General features: G+C 39.3%; 1 protein-coding gene across 1 annotated transcript in view; it reads right to left on the reverse strand.

Annotated features, from left to right (window-relative positions):
• JAK2 (Janus kinase 2) overlaps positions 1-13,089 on the reverse strand; it is a 146,904-nt gene extending 133,815 nt beyond the window's left edge. The window contains exons 1-2 of the mRNA XM_037019023.2: positions 12,519-13,089; positions 12,119-12,200 (exon numbers count right to left, since the gene is read on the reverse strand). The gene's annotated coding sequence lies outside the window, so the exon portion shown is untranslated. The remainder of the gene's footprint in view (positions 1-12,118; positions 12,201-12,518) is intronic.
• Between the last annotated feature and the right edge of the window lie 7,653 nt (positions 13,090-20,742).

The raw sequence follows: 20,742 nt of genomic DNA on the forward strand, positions 1-20,742 counted from the left end.
GAGTAGAGCTTCTGGGCATTACACGGCGATGCAAATACAAACTTATTATTCCAAAGGAAACAGTAAAAAAATGAAGCAGCTAAGAATTTGGTCCGAACAAAATTATAAGAAAAAAATGCCAGAAAGAGGGTATAATGAAACTGAAATCACCATATTCTTGATAAAGATTTCAAAATTAAAGTCATAAACATGTTAATGGAGCTACAAAAAAATATTCAAGATCTCAGGGAGGACTTCAACAAAGAGATAAAAACTTTGAAAAATAGAGTATCTACAATGAAACATACAATGGAGAGATTTAAGAGTTGATTAGATGAGGTAGAGGAAACTATAAATAAATAGAAATTAGAGAACAGAAAAATAAGAAGCTGAGGCACAGAAAGATAAAAGGATCTCTAGGAATGAAAGAATAATCAGAGAGCTGTGCGACTAATCCAAATGGAACAATATGAGTACTATAGGGGTAGCACAAGAAGAAGAGAGAGACAAAGGGAAGGAAAGTCTCTTTCAGGAACTAATTGCTGAAAACTTCCCCAATCTGGAGAAGGACATAATCACTCAGATCATGCAAGTGGAGAGATCACCCAACATAAGGAACCCTAGGAAGACAACACCAACACATACAATAATCAAAGTGGCAAAGATCAAGGACAAGAAGAGAGTATTGAAAACAACCAGAGATAGGGGCGACAGAGGATTACAGATGGTGGCATGAGAGGATAGACAGAGGCTTCCTCCTAAAACTGGATACAATTAGAAAATATAGTTGGTGCAACTAATCCTGAGAGAGCAACAGGAAAGAGGATGGCACCAGACTGTATACACCTGGAGAAAAGAGCAGACCTCACCAAATGGGGTAACGTACCAGAGCTGTGGCTCAACGGGAACCGAGCCCTTCCCTACCCCAGCTTACTGGCAGGAGGAAGAGAAACTGAGCAGGGAAGGAGTGGAAGGCTTGGGACTGCTGAATACCTAGCTCCGGAGTGCACTGGGAGCACAAACCTACATTTCATGGTGCTTTCATCATACTCTTCTGATTACAGGATTGGATAGCTGGGACAGGTGGAGTTCCTGGGGACACTGGTATTCCGGCCACTTGTGGAAAGCAGCGATCCATATCTGGCTGCTCTGGGACAAAAGCTTATATCTGTGTGCTTGGCCCACTGGTTCAGGCAGTGGAGACAGGCACAGCAGCCAGGAGGCGGTGAACAGCTCTTTCCTCCCCCCAGGCACCAGTACTGCTCCCCTGCAACCCATGACATTGCTTCAGCGGCTGAGCAGCTCCAAAATAGAGCTTCTGGACACTAGAGGGTGCCATATACAAATGTGAAACGCCAAAGAAACCTGGTCCAGAGTAAAATTATTAATACAACTACCAAGAAAGATTTAAATGATATGGACCTCACAACTCTTCCTGAAAGGGAGTTCATAATAAAAGTCATCAACATGTTAATGGAGGTACAGAAAGACATCCAAGAACTCAGGAATGAATTAAGATCGGAGATCCAATTGTTGAAGAGCACAATGGAGGGTATTAAAAGCAGATTGGATATGGTGGAGGAGCCGATAAATGAAATAGAAACTAGAGAAGAGGAATACAAAGAAGCTGAGGCACAGAGAGAAAAAAGGATCTCTAAGAATGTAAGAATATTGAGAGAACTGTGTGACTAATCCAAACAGAACAATATTTGCATTATAGGGATACCAGAAGAAGAAGAGAGAAAGGGATAGAAAGTATCTTTGAGGAGGTAGTTGCTGAAAATTTCCTCAATCTGGGGAAGGAGATAGTCTCTCAGGCCATGGAGATCCACAGATCTCCCAACACAAGGGACCCAAGGAAGACAACACCAAGACACATAGTAATTAAAATGGAAAAGATCAAGGATAAGGACAGACTGTTACAAGCAGCCATGGGCAGAAATAAGATCACATACAAAGGAAAGCCCGTCAGGCTAACATCAGACTTCTCAGCAGAAACCTTACAGGCCAGAAGGGAGTGGCATGATGTATTCAATGCCATGAAGCAGAAGGTCCTAGAACCAAGATTACTTTATCTGGCAAGATTATCATTTAAATTTGAAGGAGGGATAAAACAATTTCCAGATAAGCAAAAGCTGACAGAATTTAACTCCCACAAACCATCTCTACAGCCTATTTTGGAGGGACTGCTATAGATGGAAGTGTTCCTAAGGTTGAACAGCTGTCACCAGAGGTAGTAAAACCACAGTAAAGAAAGTAGAACAGCTAATTAACAAGCAAATGAAAAATTAAATTAACTATCCCCAAAGTCAATCAAGGGATAAACAAAGAATACACAATATGATACCTAATATATACAGAATGGAGGAGAAAGAAAAAGGCAGAGAAAAAGAAAAGAACCTTTAGACTGTGTTTGTAACAGCATCTTAAGTGAGTTAACTTAAACTCTTAGATAGTAAGGAAATTAACCTTGAACCTTCGGTAAACACGATCTAAAGCCTGCAGTGGCAATAAGTACATACCTATCAATAATCGCCCTAAATGTAAATGGACTGAATTCCCCAATCAAAAGACATAGAGTCACTGAATGGATAAAAAAACAAGACCCATCTATAGGCTGCCTGCAAGAGACTCACTTTAAATCCGAAGATAAACACAGACTAAAAGTGAAGGGATGGAAAAAGATATTTCATGCAACTAACAGAGAGAAAAAGGCAGGAGTTGCAATACTTGTATCAGACAAAATAGACTTCAAAACACAGAAAGTAACAATAGACAAAGAAGGACATTACATAATGATACAGGGGTCAATCCAACAAGAAGATATAACCATTATAAATATCTATTCTCCCAACACAGGAGCACCCACATATGTGAAACAAATACTAACAGAATTAAAGGGGGAAATAGAATGCAATGCATTCATTCTAGGAGACTTCAACACTCCACTCACTCTGAAGGACAGATCAACCAGACAGAAGATAAGTAAGGAGACAGAGGCACTGAACAGCACAATAGAAGAGTTGTACCTAATAGACATCTACAGAACTCTACATCCAAAAGCAACAGAATACACATTCTTCTCAAGTGCACATGGAACATTTTCAAGAATATATCATATACTAGGTAACAAAAACAGCTTCAGTAAATTCAAAAATATTGAAATTGTAGCAACCAGTTTCTCAGATCACAAAGCTATGAAACTAGAAATAAATTATGCAAAGAAAATGAAAAATCCCACAAACACATGGAGGCTTCACAACATGCTCCTAAATAACCAATGGATCAATGACCAAATATAAACAGAGATCAAGCAATATATGGAGACAAATGACAACAATAGTTCAACATCGCAAAATCTGTGGGATGCAGCCAAGGCTGTGCTAAGAGGAAAGTATATTGCAATACAGGCCTACCTCAGGAAAGAAGAACAATCCCACATAAGCAGTCTAAACTCACAATTAATGAAACGAGAAAAAGAAGAACAAATGAGGCCCAAAGTCAGTAGAAGGAGGGACATAATAAAGATTAGAGCAGAAATAAATAAAATTGAGAAGAATAAAACAATAATAAGAATCAATGAAAGCAAGAGCTGGTTCTTTGAGAAAATAAACAAAATAGATAAAACCCTAGCCAGAGTTATCAAGAAACAAAGAGAGTCTACACACATAAACAGAATCAGAAATGAGAAAGGAAAAATCACTAAGGACACCACAGAAATACAAAGAATTATTAGAGAATACTATGAAAAATTATATGATAAAAAACTGGATAACCTAGAAGAAAGCGACAACTTTCTAGAAAAACACAACCTTCCAAGGCTGACCAAGGAAGAAACAGAAAATCTGACCAGACCAATTACCAGCAATGAAATTGAACTGGTAATCAAAAACCTACCTAGGAACAACCCCTGGACCAGATGGCTTCACTGCTGAATTTTATCAAACATTTTGTGAAAACTTAATACCCATTCTCCTTAAACTTTTCCAAAAAATAGAAAAGGAGGGAATACTTCCAAACTCATTCTATAAGGCCAGCATCACTCTAATACCAAAACCAGGCAAAGACAGAATAAAAAAGAGTATTACAGACTGATATCCCTGATGAACATAGATGCAAAACTACTCAACAAAATATTAGCAAACCTAATTCAAAAATACATCAAAAAGATCATCCGTCATAATCAAGTTGGACTTATGCCAGGGATGCAAGGATGGTACAACATTCGAACATCCATCAACATCATCTTCCACTTTTATTCAACATAGTACTGGAGGTCCTAACCACAGCATTCAGACAACACAAAGAAATAAAAGGCATCCAGATTGTCAAGGAGGAAGTTAAACTGTCCCTGTTTGCAGATTACATGATATTGTACATAAAAAACCCTAAAGAATCCACTTCAAAACTACTAGATCTAATATCTGAACTCAGCAAAGTTGCAGGATACAAAATTAATACACAGAAATCTGTTGCATTCCTATACGCTAACAATGAACTAGCAGAGAGAGAAATCAGGAAAACAATTCCATTCACAATTGCATACAAAAGAATAAAATACCTAGGAATAAACCTAACCAAGGAAGTAAAAGACCTATACTCTGAAAACTACAAGACACTCATGAGAGAAATCAAAGAAAATACCAATAAATGGAAACATTCCATGCTCATGGATAGGAATAATTAATATTGTCAAAATGGCTATCCTGCCTAAAGCAATCTACAGATTCAATGCAACCCCTATCAAAATACCAACAGCATTATTCAACAAACTACAGAAAATCATTCTAAAATTCATATGGAACCACAAAAGACCCTGAAAAGCCAAAGCAATTCTAAGAAGGAAGAATAAAGTTGGGGGCATTAAGCTCCCCAACTTCAAGCTCTACTACAAAGCCAAGGTAATCAAGACAATTTGGTACTGCCACAAGAACAGACTCATAGACCAATAGAACAGACTAGAGACCCCTGATATAACCCAACCATATACAGTCAATTAACATACGATAAAGGAGCCATGGATATACAATGGGGAAATGACAGCCTCTTCAACAGCTGGTGTTGGCAAAAGTGGACAGCTACATACAAGAGAATGAAACTGGATTATTGTTTAACCCCATACACAAAAGTAAATGCAAAACGGATTAAAGACTTGAATGTAAGTCATAAAACCATAAAACTCTTAGAAGACAACATAGGCAAACATCTACTGAATATAAGCATGAGCAACTTCTTCATGAATGCATCTCCTCGAGAAAGGGAAACAAAAGCAAAAATGAACTCATGGGACTACATCAAACTAAAAAGTTTTTGTACGGCAAAGGACATCATCAACAAAACAAAAAGGCATCCTACAGTATGAGAGAATATATTTGTAAATAACATATCTGACAAGGGGTTAACATCCAAAATATATAAAGAACTTACACACCTCAACACCCAAAAAGCAAATAACCCGATTAACAAATGGGCAGAGGATATGAAGAGACAGTTCTCCAAAGAAGAAATTCAGATGGCCAACAGACACATGAAAAGATGCTCCACATCACTAATCATCAGGGAAATGCAAATTAAAACCACGAAGAGATATCACCTCACACCAGTAAGGATGGCCAGCATCGAAAAGACTAAGAACAAATGTTGGCGAGGATGCGGAGAAAGGGGAACCCTCCTACACTGCTGGTGGGAATGTAAGCTAGTTCAACCATTGTGAAAAGCAATATGGAGGTTCCTCAAAAAACTAAAAATAGAAATACCATTTGACCGGAATCTCACTTCTTGGAATATACCCAAAGAATACAACTTCTCAGATTCAAAAAGACATATGCACCCCTATGTTCATCGCAGCACTTTTTTCAATAGCCAAGATATGGAAGCAACCTAAGTGTCCATCTGTAGATGAATGGATAAAGAAGATGTGGTACATATATACAATGGAATACTATTCAGCCATAAGAAAGAAACAAATCCTACCATTTGCAACAACATGGATGGAGCTGGAGGACATTATGCTCAGTGAAATAAGCCAGGCGGAGAAAGACAAATGCCAAATCATTTCCCTCATTTATGGAGTATAACAATGAAGCAAAACTAAAGGAACAAAATGGCAGCAGACTCAGAGACTCCAAGAAGAAACCAGTGGTTACCAAAGGGGAGGGGTGTGGGAGGGTGGGTAGCGAGGGAGGGAGAAGGGGACTGAGGGGTATTATGTTTAGTACACACAGTGTGGGGGATCACGGGGAGAAGAGTGTATCACAGAGAAGGGACATAGTGGATCTCTGGCTACTTGCTGCACTGCTGGACAGTGACTGCATTGGGGTACGGGTGGGGACTTGATAATATGGGTAAATGTAGTAACCACATTGTTTTTTTCATGTGAAACCTTCATAAGAGTGCATATCAATCATACCTTAATAAAAAATTTAATTAAAAAAAAGAAAGAAAGGAAGAAACCTCCTTGGTGTGCCCTACCTGAATTACTGACCTGAAGTATATGTGAGACTAATCAAGTAGTTATTTTACATCAGTAAGTTTTGTAGTAGTTATGTCACAGGGCAATAGCAACCTGAATACACACTGACAGACCCATAGAGGGAAAAACTGCGAATGCAAGAAGAAAAGGGAAAAATACAAAGGAAAGGTACTTGAAGGCAAAAGGGGATGGGTTCCTTTACACAAGTAGATGAAGAAGACTTAGATGGGATGCCAAACAGTTCATTTATTGTAAAGGAGGAAAGGACACAGACAGAGGTGTTACTGATGGGGAATAATGTTATTTAGAAAAATAGAGGTAAGCACCCCCAATTATATTACAGAGAACAAAATGTTAATACTAGTTATTTCTGCATGGCAACTATAAGCAATTCCCTTCTTTCTTCTGCTCTTCTAGATCTCATATTGGGAAAAACACCAGTACACACTGGAAGGCCTTTTTCCAGTTCTGATTCTTCTTATTTCTTGGCAATAATCAACAATGATCGACATGTTAATCATTCCCACCTTTTAAACCTACCCAGCCATTTGCCTCTTATACTAACTGTTCTTTGTCTCCTTTGCCCATTCCCCTTCTTCCATCCACTCTAATTACATGCAATCCCATGGCTCAACCCTAAGTCCACAATTCCAGCCTTAAATTTCTCTACCAAGTTCTAATCATCTGTCCTACTGTGTAGCTGTCCATTTTCATTTAACTATCCCACTGTCACCTCAAACCTAACATATCCAAAACGTAAGTCCAGCTGTCTGTTATCTCCTCAACCAGCTAACACCTTCTTACCTATTTCTACCAGTACTGCCATTAATAAAATTCTAGTTCATTCTTTGTCACTAACTACCTGAGTAACTTTAGACACATTTTTAAATCTCTCTGTGTCTCAGGTTCCTAATGCATAAAATATATAGACTGGCTCAGATGTTCTCAGATGTCTTGAAGTTCCAATAGTCTTGATTTCCTCTGTCATTGAGGATCAAAACTTCAAAGTCATCTTTCATTACTACTTTGCCTCCCTACTCCTGCATCTTCCTTTCTTATCCAATACATAATAAAGCCTTGTGTGATATTTGTGCAGCCTTATTTCCCCTAAATTGAAATCCTTATTACTTCAGGCCTAAATTATTTTCCCAGCTCTATCACTTCTTCTGCCAGTTCACACTATGCCTACCAATGGTGCCATTTATTTTCCTATAATAATTCTTTTGGCAAGCTCTTTCTCAAACCAAAACCCAAAAGTGTCTCTCTTACTTATGGAGCAAAATACAGTCTTCTCATCCTAGGATTTAAAAGCATCCATAATTTAATTCCTAGTTACATTTTTCAACCTAATTTCTTTACTCTTCTCTCACACAAACCTTCATTTCAGTCAAGTTGTTTTATGTACTGTCCTCTGAACATGTCATGCATAGATTACTCTTATTTGCCTATTTTACAAGTTCCTTTCTCTTATGCAAAGTCAAAACCTGCCTACTTTTGATCCTGCCTCCACTCCAAAGTCTTTTCTATTCATTTCAACTCTAAGTGGTCTCAAATTCTATAGCTTTCATTATTTATCTTATCTCCCCAATTACATTTTAAGTCCTTAGTGTAAGGAATCTATTTTATATTTTTCTGCATCACTTTTGGACATAGCAAGGTACCTTTTACATTGTAGGTATTAATAAATATTTGTTTGGAGACTGTCTAAAATTCCATTTTAAAATACAGCTCTTACTAAATACTCCCCATGTGTTAACACTCTGTTTTTCTTAATCTAGTTATTATTCCTCAAAGCATACACAAATAGTTTGAAAAGATATTGCTAATGCCAGGAAAGGAACTATCAAAGATATTCTAAGATTAAAAGAACTACAGAAGTATAGTCAGGAATCAAGCAATATTTACTGAGAAACAGTCTCACAAATGAGAAAGAATTTTAACTGGGCATATAGTCAAAGTAGTAATAAAAGTAGAGGTAATAAATAATAATAATAATAATAATAGCTAAAAGTTAAGGTATGCTTAATGTGCCAAGCACTCGTCTTGAGTATTTTCATATATTAACTCATTTACTTTTCACTACAATCCAATGGAAAATGTACCACAATTTCCATTTTTCAATGAGGAAACTGAGGCCCTGCTCAGTTATTCCACACCTCGTGAAAAGTGCAAGAGGACAGACAATTGGGCTTCCAGAAGATGAGTGGAAATCATGAAAATAAAAAGATGGAGTAAGTATAGCTGTTATAAGAAAGTGTGGAAAGCAGTTTGCAAGATTACAGCAGAGAATATGTTGAGGGTCCTTAAACAAAAGACTCAATAAATAGGGCAGGGACTGATGACAGAGTATCTCACAAGCTAGGAATAGGAAGTCATATTTAAAAGGTGGAAAGTGGGAAGCCACTGAACATTTGGGGGCATGAGAATGCTACATAAGGAGTATTAGAGTGACACTTCTATCAAGGATAAACAGAAGTCAGAGATACTGGATACTGAGAGGTTGATATGACTTTTAATATTTTAAACTGAGGAAACAAGCCCTGAGATTCAGGTGGTAAAGTTGGAGAAGGTATGAGGGCAAAAGAAATATGGACAGGACATGTTCAATGGGTCAATATAGGAGGTAAATGAAAGGCAGCCTAAAGATGATGCCTAATTTAAAGCCTATATGACCAGGAGAGAAGGAAACTACAAAAGGATATAAAATGATAATTTTCATTTCGTACATGCTGAGTTTAAGGAGATGATAAAAAACACTAGTATATGACCAGTACTAGTAAAAGCAGGAAATGAGTAGAATGACAAGCAATGGTATTAGTTTGAAAATGAAAGAACTGGCAGAATCTATAAAGATATTAAATAGGAGAGGAAATACATTAAGCCACTGATCAACTTTTAGCTTTGTATCAATACTTATAGTAATAACTTTAGTAGGGTGGGGGACCAATGAGTGACTAACATCAAAAAATACAACTTTTCCATTTCAGAAAAGCCAACCAAAGGCCAAGACAGAAGTTACCAAACTTTCTCTATTCAGGAATAATTACTATTACTTAGTGAAAAACAGTAATTATTTAGCCTTAGTAATTTTTTCACAGCAACTCTAGGCCAAAGTAAATAGATTCAAATCATTCAACATCACATATCAATGTCCTTACAACTTGGTGCTTGTTGGGCACTGTACAACTTCTCAAACTTTAGAATCAAATTGGATATTACACTCTCATTTCCTGTATCACATTGATTTTCACACATAGTTGCTTTTTATCAAAGCGACCTTTAAAAATACATCTTTGCAAAGACATGACATTATAGAAAATAATGTGTCAATTTAAGGTTGAAATTGTGAACTACCTCAAACTAATAATTCAAGCCTGAGTTCACCGGTGCCCTGGGACACCTCAGCACACACTCTGGGAAACTGGGAGCAAAGGGAAGGGGCCTAAAAAGGGGGGAAAAATAATGAAATAGGGGAGGAGCAAAACAAAGCTCTTAGCACAGTTGACCACAGGGGGGCAGCACAATAGTTCCTAGAGGTAGCACAATGTGGGAGTAGAGAGTCATGGAGATGATAAAGATGATAAAAAGGCTAAAAGACCCCTTAATCAGTTCAAGACCTAAAAGTCTTTTTTCTCCTTATACTAAGGAGAAACAAACAATGGTCAATGGCAAATCATTCTCTGAATCTCTTCTCTGAATCTCCTTTGCCTGCCCAGCCATGATGGTAGTCAAGACTTTTATAGTAGCCAAGGAATATACTACTCTAAATGCATAATCTTATTCAGTCTTCATAGCAATCAAGAAAAGTGAGACTAAAAGAGATTTTAAATAATGCAACTATTAAGTGGCAGGAACAACAGAACTCAAACCAGATCTGACTCCAGAGTCCATGCTCTTACCTATTCCACCTCAAAAGTATCCATCTTTTAGCAATAGCCAGGTGTAGTAGAGAAAAGATACCATGTTCCCTTCCATACCTGAGACATCTGTCTCAAATCACTAGGAAAAACCAGTTAATAAAATAAAATAAGCCAGAGACGGGTAAGATTCCTCAAGGGAGGAACAACCTAAGACAGGCACAGTCGCAGGGGGGCCATCAGGTGAGAAATTGGGGATCAACAGTGGTGAGGCTTAGAACCTCACCCCCCCCTGTTTTGAGAGAAATCTTCTGCATCCGTGGATGTTTTAATGCCCCTGTCTAGCTTGGATTAACACATAGTCTACAGGCACACACCTGATCATCTACATTTGCTCTCTTACAACACTAAACTATGTTTTCTACCTTTATCTTGCATCCACCTACCACTTCAGCATTTTATTAAAAATAATAAAAATAATAATAATAAAGGGAGAAATGTGGGATCCACATATAAATCAAGTATAAAAATCAAATGAATATTCATATTTGACCTGATTGTTTATAGTTCATAATGCATGATCAAAACCGAAAGTTTCTGTGATGACTGCCCTTGTACTGTTCACCATGTAAGAACTTATTCACTATGTAAGAATTTGTTCACAATGTAAGAACTTGTTCATTATGCTTCAGAAGATTGGAGACTGACGAGAATTAGGCTTGGGGTGGATTAATGATTGTGCATTGAGCATTGACTCCCCTATACAGAATTTTATTGTTGTTAACAACCATTTGATCAATAAATATGAGAGATGCCCTCTCAAAAAAATAAAATAAAATAAAATAAAATAATTTTTGAAAAACAAAAAAATATAAAATAAAATAAAATAAAATAAAACTATTCCTTAACTGGTCCCTACAGTTTATGCTATAAACTCCAAATACAGGACATTCGGTTAGAGCAAAAACAAGCATAATGAGCTTACCCAGGGAGCAAGTACTGCAGCTTTCCAGTACAGGTAAATATATATACTGTTAAGGCAAGTGCCAGACACATCCAGTTTGCAGGTATGTTACACACTAACAGAATGTGCACATACAAGCAAGTGATTTTTGAAGTGGTAAAAGGTGTAGGGGGTGGGGAAAAGGAAGCCAAAAGTTGATTATTCATCTTCAAATGTGCTGGGTGTTATATCAGAATATTTGCAGTAGCACAGAATCTCACTTGTACAAACCTATTATGAAACCAAAAGCCATCGTCATCTCTTATTCCCACTTTGTTTCCTTCTCCACATTTCTCCTCCCCTCTATGACACAGCCACTTCTATCCTTTCATTCAGAGAAAGAGTTTCTCCTGACAGATTAATAACCACCGGAAAGCAAACTGGGTAAATTCAACCGACACAGCAAACTTAAGCAGATAAAACCATCCAGGAAGCACTCAATGTGGTAGCAGAAACCCCAGCAAGAACAGCTAACGTGTTTTCTCAATAGGTATCTCTCATTACTTGAAAACGTTCTTCTTTGAAATATTAAGAATCTCTGGCTGCAAGGGTAGGAGAAAGAATCATAATTGACATTTTCTCATCAGAGAAGCAATGAATGTCTCTTAAACGACCCAAGAGCAACGATAAACACGCCAAATTACTTTCCTAGATCAACATTAGAAATTCCTCAGTGCCATTTTTCAGAGTAGCAACAGTGAGCCCTGTCTACACGCGTTTCCGACCTTCCTACGCACACACTCACAGCCCGCAACACCACGCATTCACTGCAGAGATAAAGGACAGCAGTCAGGATCGCAGACCTACCGTCGCGGCAAGGGGAAAACGGGCCTCTTTTTCTGCAGAAGAGAAACAGTTCACATCTTGTTCCCTTGCCTGCTTCTGAAACCTGTAAAAAAAAAAAAAAAAAATCAGTAGTTACTGTCGCAGAAATCCAGGGAAAATAGATGCTCTTTTCTAGGTTGTTTAGATGTCTAGAAAATTTTAAAGAGGGGTGAGGGGGGTTGCGGATGTGGATATCAGGTACCCTTGGATGCAAATATCAACAGCAAAACACGCCCTTGTAGATTTCCCCTTAAAGAAGAAGCTTTTCTAGCTAAGAACTTCATAGTCACTAGCAGGGGAAAAGAGAGGATCAGAAAGTGCGAAGAGGGTGGACAGACAACTGGTGTCCCCGACCGAGAGACCAGGCAGCAGTAACACCCACCTGCTGCAAGGATCGGGCCACAAGGACGCGCGCCCAGCCCGCAGAGGCTGCTCCCACCGGGCGCCTGCAGCCCGCCGAGGACTGCGAAGCTCCCGGAGTGCGCGCGGGTCCGAGGGTCTGTCAGGCTGGGCTCTCCGCGGCCCTCCCGAGAGGGTTCGGCTCCCACTCACATCCCTAGGAGGCGAGGACCGGGCCTTTCTCTCTGCGCAGTGACCACAGCTCTCCGACGCGCGCCGAAAGTCCGGGCCCGGGCGCCGAGCGCGAACTCGTGAGCCAGCCGGGCGCCCGCCCAGCCTGTCAGCGCCCAGGGAGGCCGTTAGCGGCGGCCGCTGCTGCCCCCTTCTGCTCCTCTTCCTCTCGCCTTCCTCGAGCCACACCACTCCCACCTCGGAAGCCCGTCACAGTGCGGTCTCCACCCTCGGCTGGGCCGCACCGTCTTCCCAACGCGTAGACGACTCTGGCTCGGACGCCCTAATTGTGTCGGGCTCTGCCTCGAAGTAGGGCCCCAGGCGGGCGGCCTGTCCTCGTCGGACTGTGGCCGCCTTGCAGCAGGGCGGGGCGGGCAAGAGGCGCGCGGCCCCGGACTGCGCTTGCGCGCGTGCGCCACCCTACCCAGAGCCACGGCCACGCAGGACCCGGCCTCTCGGAAGCCGGCAGGCGCGCGCGAAGACTCCTGGGGCGGTCCTGGGCGTGACCAGGGGGGAAGTTGAGCAGGCGTGCACTCGCTGGGTCCCGGGGCCGCCAAGAGCTCGGGGCCGGCGCCGGGCCCTGCCCTCCCCAGACCAGCTAAGTGTGGCCGCCGCGGAGTCTTCCGTGGAGGCGGCTGGGAATGAGTCAGCCCCGGGGGGAAGGTGCCGCTGCGCGCAGCCTGGTACTGCGCTGAGACTTTGCCCTCCCGCGCGCACTGTTCCCCTTCTGCTTTCGCTTCCACGTTCCGGGTACGGCAGACCTGCTCTTCCCAAGACCAGGCCGCTAGGCCTTAAGGAAGGAGCGCCGAGTTTGGGGGAAACGCGTTCACGCGCCCCGCTTCCTGCCAGTGCAATCCGGTGCGCCTGACTCCGATCTGTCACCCCCTGCAAGAATGGGGTTAAGGGCGGGGTGAAGAGCCCAATTGCCTTTGACGACAAGACCGGGCGAAGGAGGGGAACCAACTTCCACTAAGCGTTTCATTCATTCTTTCAGCAAATATTTACAGAGCCTCTACTAGAAGTTCCAGGCTGTAGGCCCCAAAGGATGCTATGTATACTGGAGCTCGTATTCTGATAAAGCAACAAAAATGATTTAAATGGATTCTGTGCTGGTATAATTGCCATTAAGGAAAACAATACGAAGTAAAGGAGTAGTAAGTGAGGAGGCGGTGTGCTGTTTTAGTGAGGGTGGCCAGGAAAGACCTCTCCGAGTACGTGACATTTGAGCAGAGATCTGAAGGATGAGAACGAGCCAGACCTGTGCCTATCTGGGGAAGGAGTTTCAGGAAGAGAGACGAGTAAAGGCAAAGACCTTAAGAAAGGAATGTGGCAAAGCAAAGGACCGGGAAAGACGGCACCGTGTCTGGAGGACAATGAAGGTAAGAGGTGAGGCCAAAGAAGTAGCGCTGAGACCCCACCGTTTAGGTTCTTCTTCACTTATTATTGCCATCTTTCTGTCAATCTGAAAGAAATGATGCGTTTATAGACCCTGTTTCCTCATACACAATGATGCTGCAGGTCAGGTCTAGCTTGTATTTAATGGTTACTTTAAATAAACTTCACCAAAGCAGCTCCTGCATTTCTTCTTGCATAAGACCCATTGCAAAAGGTCTTTGAGCAAATGATAACAGCATAGGAAATGACTTAATTCACACTAGCTTCTTTAAAGTAAATAATGAACAAGAGCCCTTGTTTTCTCATAAGAGGGAGGGTTTTATAGAGGAAATGCAACCCTATGGCTACTGTCTTAAAAGCAAAATATGCTGGACAGGCCTTGTTTTTAATTTCTAAAAAGAAATTAGAAATAGGATTTGTGACTTAATGGCAAATCTAAATTCTCAGAATATTAAGGCTGAAATTACAAGCAGCAACCACTATCAGAGTTCCCTTTTCCTGTAAAAGAAAACTCTTACTGGAGTAGAAATCAAAGTACATACCACACAAAAAAAGATAAAGTGCTTGATTGTAGCCTTATTGTCAGGGTCAAAATTAAAATAATCAGAACTGTAGAAATGGAAACATTCTCTTTTGTGAGAAAAAAAAAATGTTTGCTTTAGAACTCTGAAACAGTGCAAATGCATTCACTGTAGTAAGTGATGTTCCCATATTTTCCAATGATGTGCCTATTCAATCAGGCATGGTATCTGTTAACTGTCTCCTGCCTGTGTGTAGGGAGACACCGTTTGAGACTAATGGAGATTGAGGGCTTCTTATGCAGGAAGGGATTATATTTTATAATAGTAATTTAGATAAGGAAGCAGTGTGGACAAGGGAAAAATATTATCCATAGGCTACATATGAATATACTATTCATGTGCCATTCACAGTACAGGATTGAGAAATCTACCTACTCAGAGAGATAAAGTGACTTTGCTTAGTGTCATTCAGAGTGAAACCCTCTCTCCTCACTAAGATATGATTTTAAGCCAACACTACCCTGGAATGTTGAGCTCTTCACACTGTAGAGACTTACTAGCTTTTTATGTGATCCCTAATAGTGCCATAGCTAGAAATTTGCTCCCACGGCAAACATTTCAGAGTTTCCCTTAGTGTTTCCTAAGGATAAAAGAGAATTTCAAGAAAAGAAATATGGCCAACTCTTTCGCGACATTCTTTCGCACAATATGGCGAAACAAGAAATGTGGGTTGGATGACACATTTAGATTAAAACTGACTATATGGCCATATTTAAAAGTAAAAATTAGCAGCTAATTTTCACGGGGTTGCTATGTAGGGGTATGCCGAGATTCTGTCCTTCCATCACAGAACATAGCAGCAATGGTTCTTGATGGCAACTCCCCACACCCACTCCTGCAAGAAGATTGTGACTGTATGTGAGGTGGGTGTTTGACCTTCTCTTAGGTGATTTTGATGCAAAACCAAGGTTGAAAATCCATGGCACAGAATCAAAGAACTTAAGCTTCAAAGTCTGGCCAGCCCAAGTTTGAATCACCGCTTTTACCAAAGAATTTACTCAGATTTTCTAAGTTTCCATTTCCTCATCAGTACAATGTAGATAATATCTTCCTTGAGTTGTTTTAAGATTAGATGAAAAAGTATTTCTCAACTCTTAGCACAGTTATTAAATGCCTATTATGGTTGTGGTAAGGACAATTTACAGAAATTACCAAGCTGGGAAGTATAAGAAATACACTGGGTTTTATTAGGAATCCTGAAGCATTTGTCACAATATATTGCATTACACAGAACTGTGTAGGCTGGAAATATTAAGGGCTGAGTTATAATAGAGAATATTGCAAAGACCTGCATTTGAATTTTTTTTAAATGTTAAGTGATAAAGTAATGAAAACATCATTCTTAAGAGGAGCATAAATGTGAGAACAATAGCTACAAAAAGATAGGAAAGTCCTTGGAAGGGCAAACAGTCTCAAACAAAGGTTTGGGGATACATGGGGGAGTAGTTTCTTTCCAGGATAGGAGAGATGTATTTTTCTGAAGGCAGAAAGGAAGGAGATATGGAGAGAGGCTGATTTATTCCAGGTTTAGTAATAAGCTGAAAGGCAAAGGCAGGAGTATAAATGAGGTAAACAGACAAGGAAGCAATGGTTTTTTTACTTTCAAATATTTTAGGGCCATTCATCTCAAAGTTTGGTTAGATATGGCAAAAAAAATTTTTTCCAGAACTTACTCTGCACTTTAGTATCTACATCAATCTTCTGACCAAATGGATGAGTATCTACTCATCCATATTGTTCCAAGGAAAAATGTGTTCTTGGCAAATAGGCCCCTCCTTCCCTTAAGATAACCAGGTAAGTTTAACTTTGATTCATGAAAACATAAACAGATCTCCCCTTTGAAATCCAGAAATTAATAACTTCCTTCAGGTAAGATAATTATTGGGAAAATTTGCAAAATGTTTATTATAATTGTGCTCTACTTCACAAAAAAAAATAACTTAAAGCAGCAGTATAGGTATCAATTCACTAAAAATATTTTTCTTTGTGAAAGGAATCCTGCCAAGATTCACTCTTCAATATAGAAATTCCCCTGGCATGATTGCTAGTTTACTTATGAGCATTAATTCCTGAGTCCTTATTTGGATTAAGGATCCTGCCCTCTCTCCCTGAGACCTATCCCCTCACCCAGCGCAGCCAGCCTCCCACCCCTGTTATTGTTGGTAACCATGCCCCCACACTCCTAGACTGCACCATGTGTTGTCCCTAACTCAAGCTGAGCCAATCAAGGTCTCCTTCTGGGGAAGTTGGGAAGTTGGAAGTGGGATTTAAAAACTGTTGCTCAGATTTTCTGTTCACTTGAAGTGAAGGTACCCAAGCTCTGAAGTTAAGGCTGACATTGTGAGGCTGCCATCTTTACTTCTGTACTTGGAGTTACACATAAAGCTGATTTGCTGTGGGAGCAAAGAATGACATAGAAGAGAGAGTGAGAAAAAGAGACCGAACACACCAGCTATGAGTCTTCACAGCTTTTCAGTTTCTTCTTCCTTATAAGGCTCAAAGGAACTTCCTGTATTTGTTATCTTGAACAACAAATTTCTCCTTTTTTACTTAAGCTAGATCTAGTAGTGTCAGAGTACCTGCAAAGAAATAACCTGAAAGAAGACAGATATTATAGTACACTGATGAGGAAAAAAGAGAAAAGAAAAAAATACTCTCTCAAATCACAATAGGAAAAATGTCTTTTAAAAATCCAGCTTACCCACAAATTTTGGAAGCCTATTTTCAATCATAAAGCCAAGCATAACTATGTAAGTATTAGTCACAGTCTGAGATGACACAGAACCCATAGGTTAGCAGGAGATAAGCCGTCTTTGTGTATGATGGAGATTTCCTACCAGGAAATTTTCCTCACTCTCACCTCCTCCCTCCACTACTACCTTCACCACTGTTGGCGATTCTTTGCCCCCTGCTTTCTCTCTAACCTAATTTGTGAATCTTCTGGACCACAGCTGTAGCTGCTGTGGTCACTCTCTCTAGTTACACTCTGACCAAAGGAAAATCTGATTTGATATTAAAGCATCCCACTGGAGTGTTTAAATACTATGTATTTCACCACTAAAATACATAACTGGACCACAAAATGGTGCATGAATCAGTTCTCAACATCTACCTGGCTTCTACCTAGCTACATACTCCCAATGTCTATAATTTCTCCTTAACTTGACCTTCTTTTCTCCCCCTTGTGTTTCCCTTGATACCTTATCTTTCTAAAGTTTGGTGGCTGCACTTCTCTCTCTCCATCATGAAGGCTTGTCAAAGGAAAAGCTGGCAATTTCTTCCTAGCAAAGGCAGCTGGTGCTGAGGGAGCACCTTCTTCAGGGAAATATTATTTTATCCACATTTCTGTTCTCAGTTCTCTTCTAGACCTGAGACCTATTACAGTGGTCTATGCCTGAATTTGTTTACCTTAAGTTTGTTTTCTTAAAAAAAGATACCTAGGGATTATTTGAATTGAATGGCTATGAAGTACCTAAAAGCCCACTAAATCAAAGTCTTCAATAAAAGTCAAACATTTTAAATAATTGTTATTAATAACTGATCAGACTTCCTCCCACCTATTACAGGTTGAATTGTGTCCCCAGAAAGATATGTTCAAGTCCTAACCATAAGCACCAGTAAATGTGACCTTATTTGAAAATAGGATGTTTGCAGATGTTGCCAGTTTAAGTGAGGTCATCAGGGTGGGCCCTAATCCATATGACTGGTGTCCCTATGAGAAGAAGAAAAGAAAGACACACAAGGAGAAAACAGTCATGAGAGACAGAGGCAAAGATTGTGGAGTGAAGCATCCATAACCAAGGACTACCTAGGGCTACCGGAAGCTCAAAAAAAAAAAGAAGGAATCTCCCCTAGAGGCTTTGGAGGAAGCATGACGCCTTGATTTCAGAATTCTAGGCTCTAAAACTGTGAAAGAATAAATTTATGTTGTTTTAAGTCACCCAGTTTGTGTGTTTTGTTATGGCAGTCTAGGAAACTACTACACCACCTTACATTCCTCAAACTACTGAGAAAAGCTTTTGGAATAACTTTCTTTTCTCTTACCCAAACCTAATCCTTTCTTCCACTAAACACTGATACAACCATTTATTTGAAGAAAAAGAATACTGTTTTTTTGTTTTCTCCTTATATGTAATAGTGCTTTTGTTTATTTGTTGTTATTTACCTATCACCTTTATCTGTTATTGATCCAGTGTGAAATGATGTAATAATCCTAAGGCAAACTCTTTGGCTAGGCACGCTAATGCTAGGAACTTTACTATCATGTGCTTTCCACTCAGATGCCAGTTCAACTTTTTTACTCACAGAAAATGCTCTGGGAATCAATGACATTACAAGTAATAAAGTTGTTAGCAAGAATGATGACTTAGGAAATTTTTTTAAGTAACTGATAGTGACTGGAGTGGGCATGTTTTCAAGCTTTCTCCTGTACATTTTTAAATCACTTATCCATATTAAAGGGCTTTTAGGTATATCTGTTGAGCAAGCTACTTTTTTCTCTTTTGGTCTCACAAGTAAACATTAATAATACTTTCAGAAAATCCAAATAATATAGAATATAAAGTATATAAAATGGAAGTTCCTCCTGATCCTCTTTTTCCTAGCCCTCTTTACTTCCCAGAGATAAACATGGATAACTGGTGTGTGACTTTCCAGCTTTTTTCCAAGCATTTTCCTACATATTTTCTACAGATGTAGTTTTGAGCTCTGTATACAAAATGGATAATTCTACACTTTTTGCTTTTACCATTTTTTCATTTAACACATGCTGGAGATCTTTCATTTCAATATTTGTTGCTTTCTCTCAGTCTTTTCAACTCTTATACAGTGCCTAATAAAATAGGTGACTTGTAATTTATTAAATAATCCCCCCCACTTATGATCATTTAGGTTTATAATTTTCACAATTATAAACAGTGCTAAACTTGAATATCACTATATATACATTTCATCAGCACAAAAGTATTTCCTAGGATAGATACTAGACGCTGGGCCAAACGAAATATACATTTAAAATTTAGTGACTATTGCCAAACAACTTTCATAAATCTCATGATAGTGTATCAATGTCCATTTTCTATAATCTCACTAACTCCTGACATTATGAATATTTGATTTTAAATAATTTTAATTACAAATCATGTTCATTCTAATACATCAGCAAGTGTTTATTAAACAGCTATTAATTGATACATAACTCTGCAAATGCTAGCACTCACAAGCACAATTCTATTTAGTCTTGCCTCCACTACCTGTCTTCCATACATTTTAAAGCAGACAAAAGAATATTAGATTATAAAATTCATCAGCAATCTTTATCAAGCAAGTAATTATTCAATCACATTCAAATATACTTTTGATATTAGCTTTTTGCACCATTTTTCTTACAGGAGAAAATAATTCCTTTAGAAAAATGCTGGTGAAATACAAAGAACAGAGATTTTTACTAGCTGGGGGACCTTTATCAGTTGTAATTCAACCTTTCCAAACTTCTGTTTCCTGGTCTCCATGATGAAAATAATAAGGGTATTATTTTCCTTTTAGGACTGATTTTAAGTTATAATGAGATAACATATGGAAAACGCTCAACAAATTCCTGATAATAGTAACAGGTAACCCTGGAGTACATAAGCACACTAATTGTTCTTCAAGGGCTTTTTATGTGTTAAATAATTTGAGTCTCACTTAAAGTCTATAAGGTGATTTACTTTCCTTATCTCCATTTCAAAAGTAAAAAACTGAGGCACAAAGGAATAATTTCCCCAGGGTGTTCCAGAAATCCTGCAGTCAGGACTGAACCCCCAGAGAGCATGATGTCAGAGCCAATCACACTCTACCATCTCCTGAATAGTCAATCAAGCAATAGATATTACTTCCTTTATTCATCTCACCTTATAACATAATCTACCAAAAACACATCCCTACCTACAGAATGTTAAATATGGTGGTGGAAGATGATTCATTAAATTCTTAAGGTATCAAGTAACATTACTTTTACATATCTGATGTATAACAAAGACTTCTACCCAAGGATAGAGTCTTACCTGCGGGAACACCTCC

This window comes from Manis javanica, chromosome 2 (genome assembly GCF_040802235.1).
Source record: "Manis javanica isolate MJ-LG chromosome 2, MJ_LKY, whole genome shotgun sequence".
Classification (NCBI taxonomy): domain Eukaryota; kingdom Metazoa; phylum Chordata; class Mammalia; order Pholidota; family Manidae; genus Manis; species Manis javanica.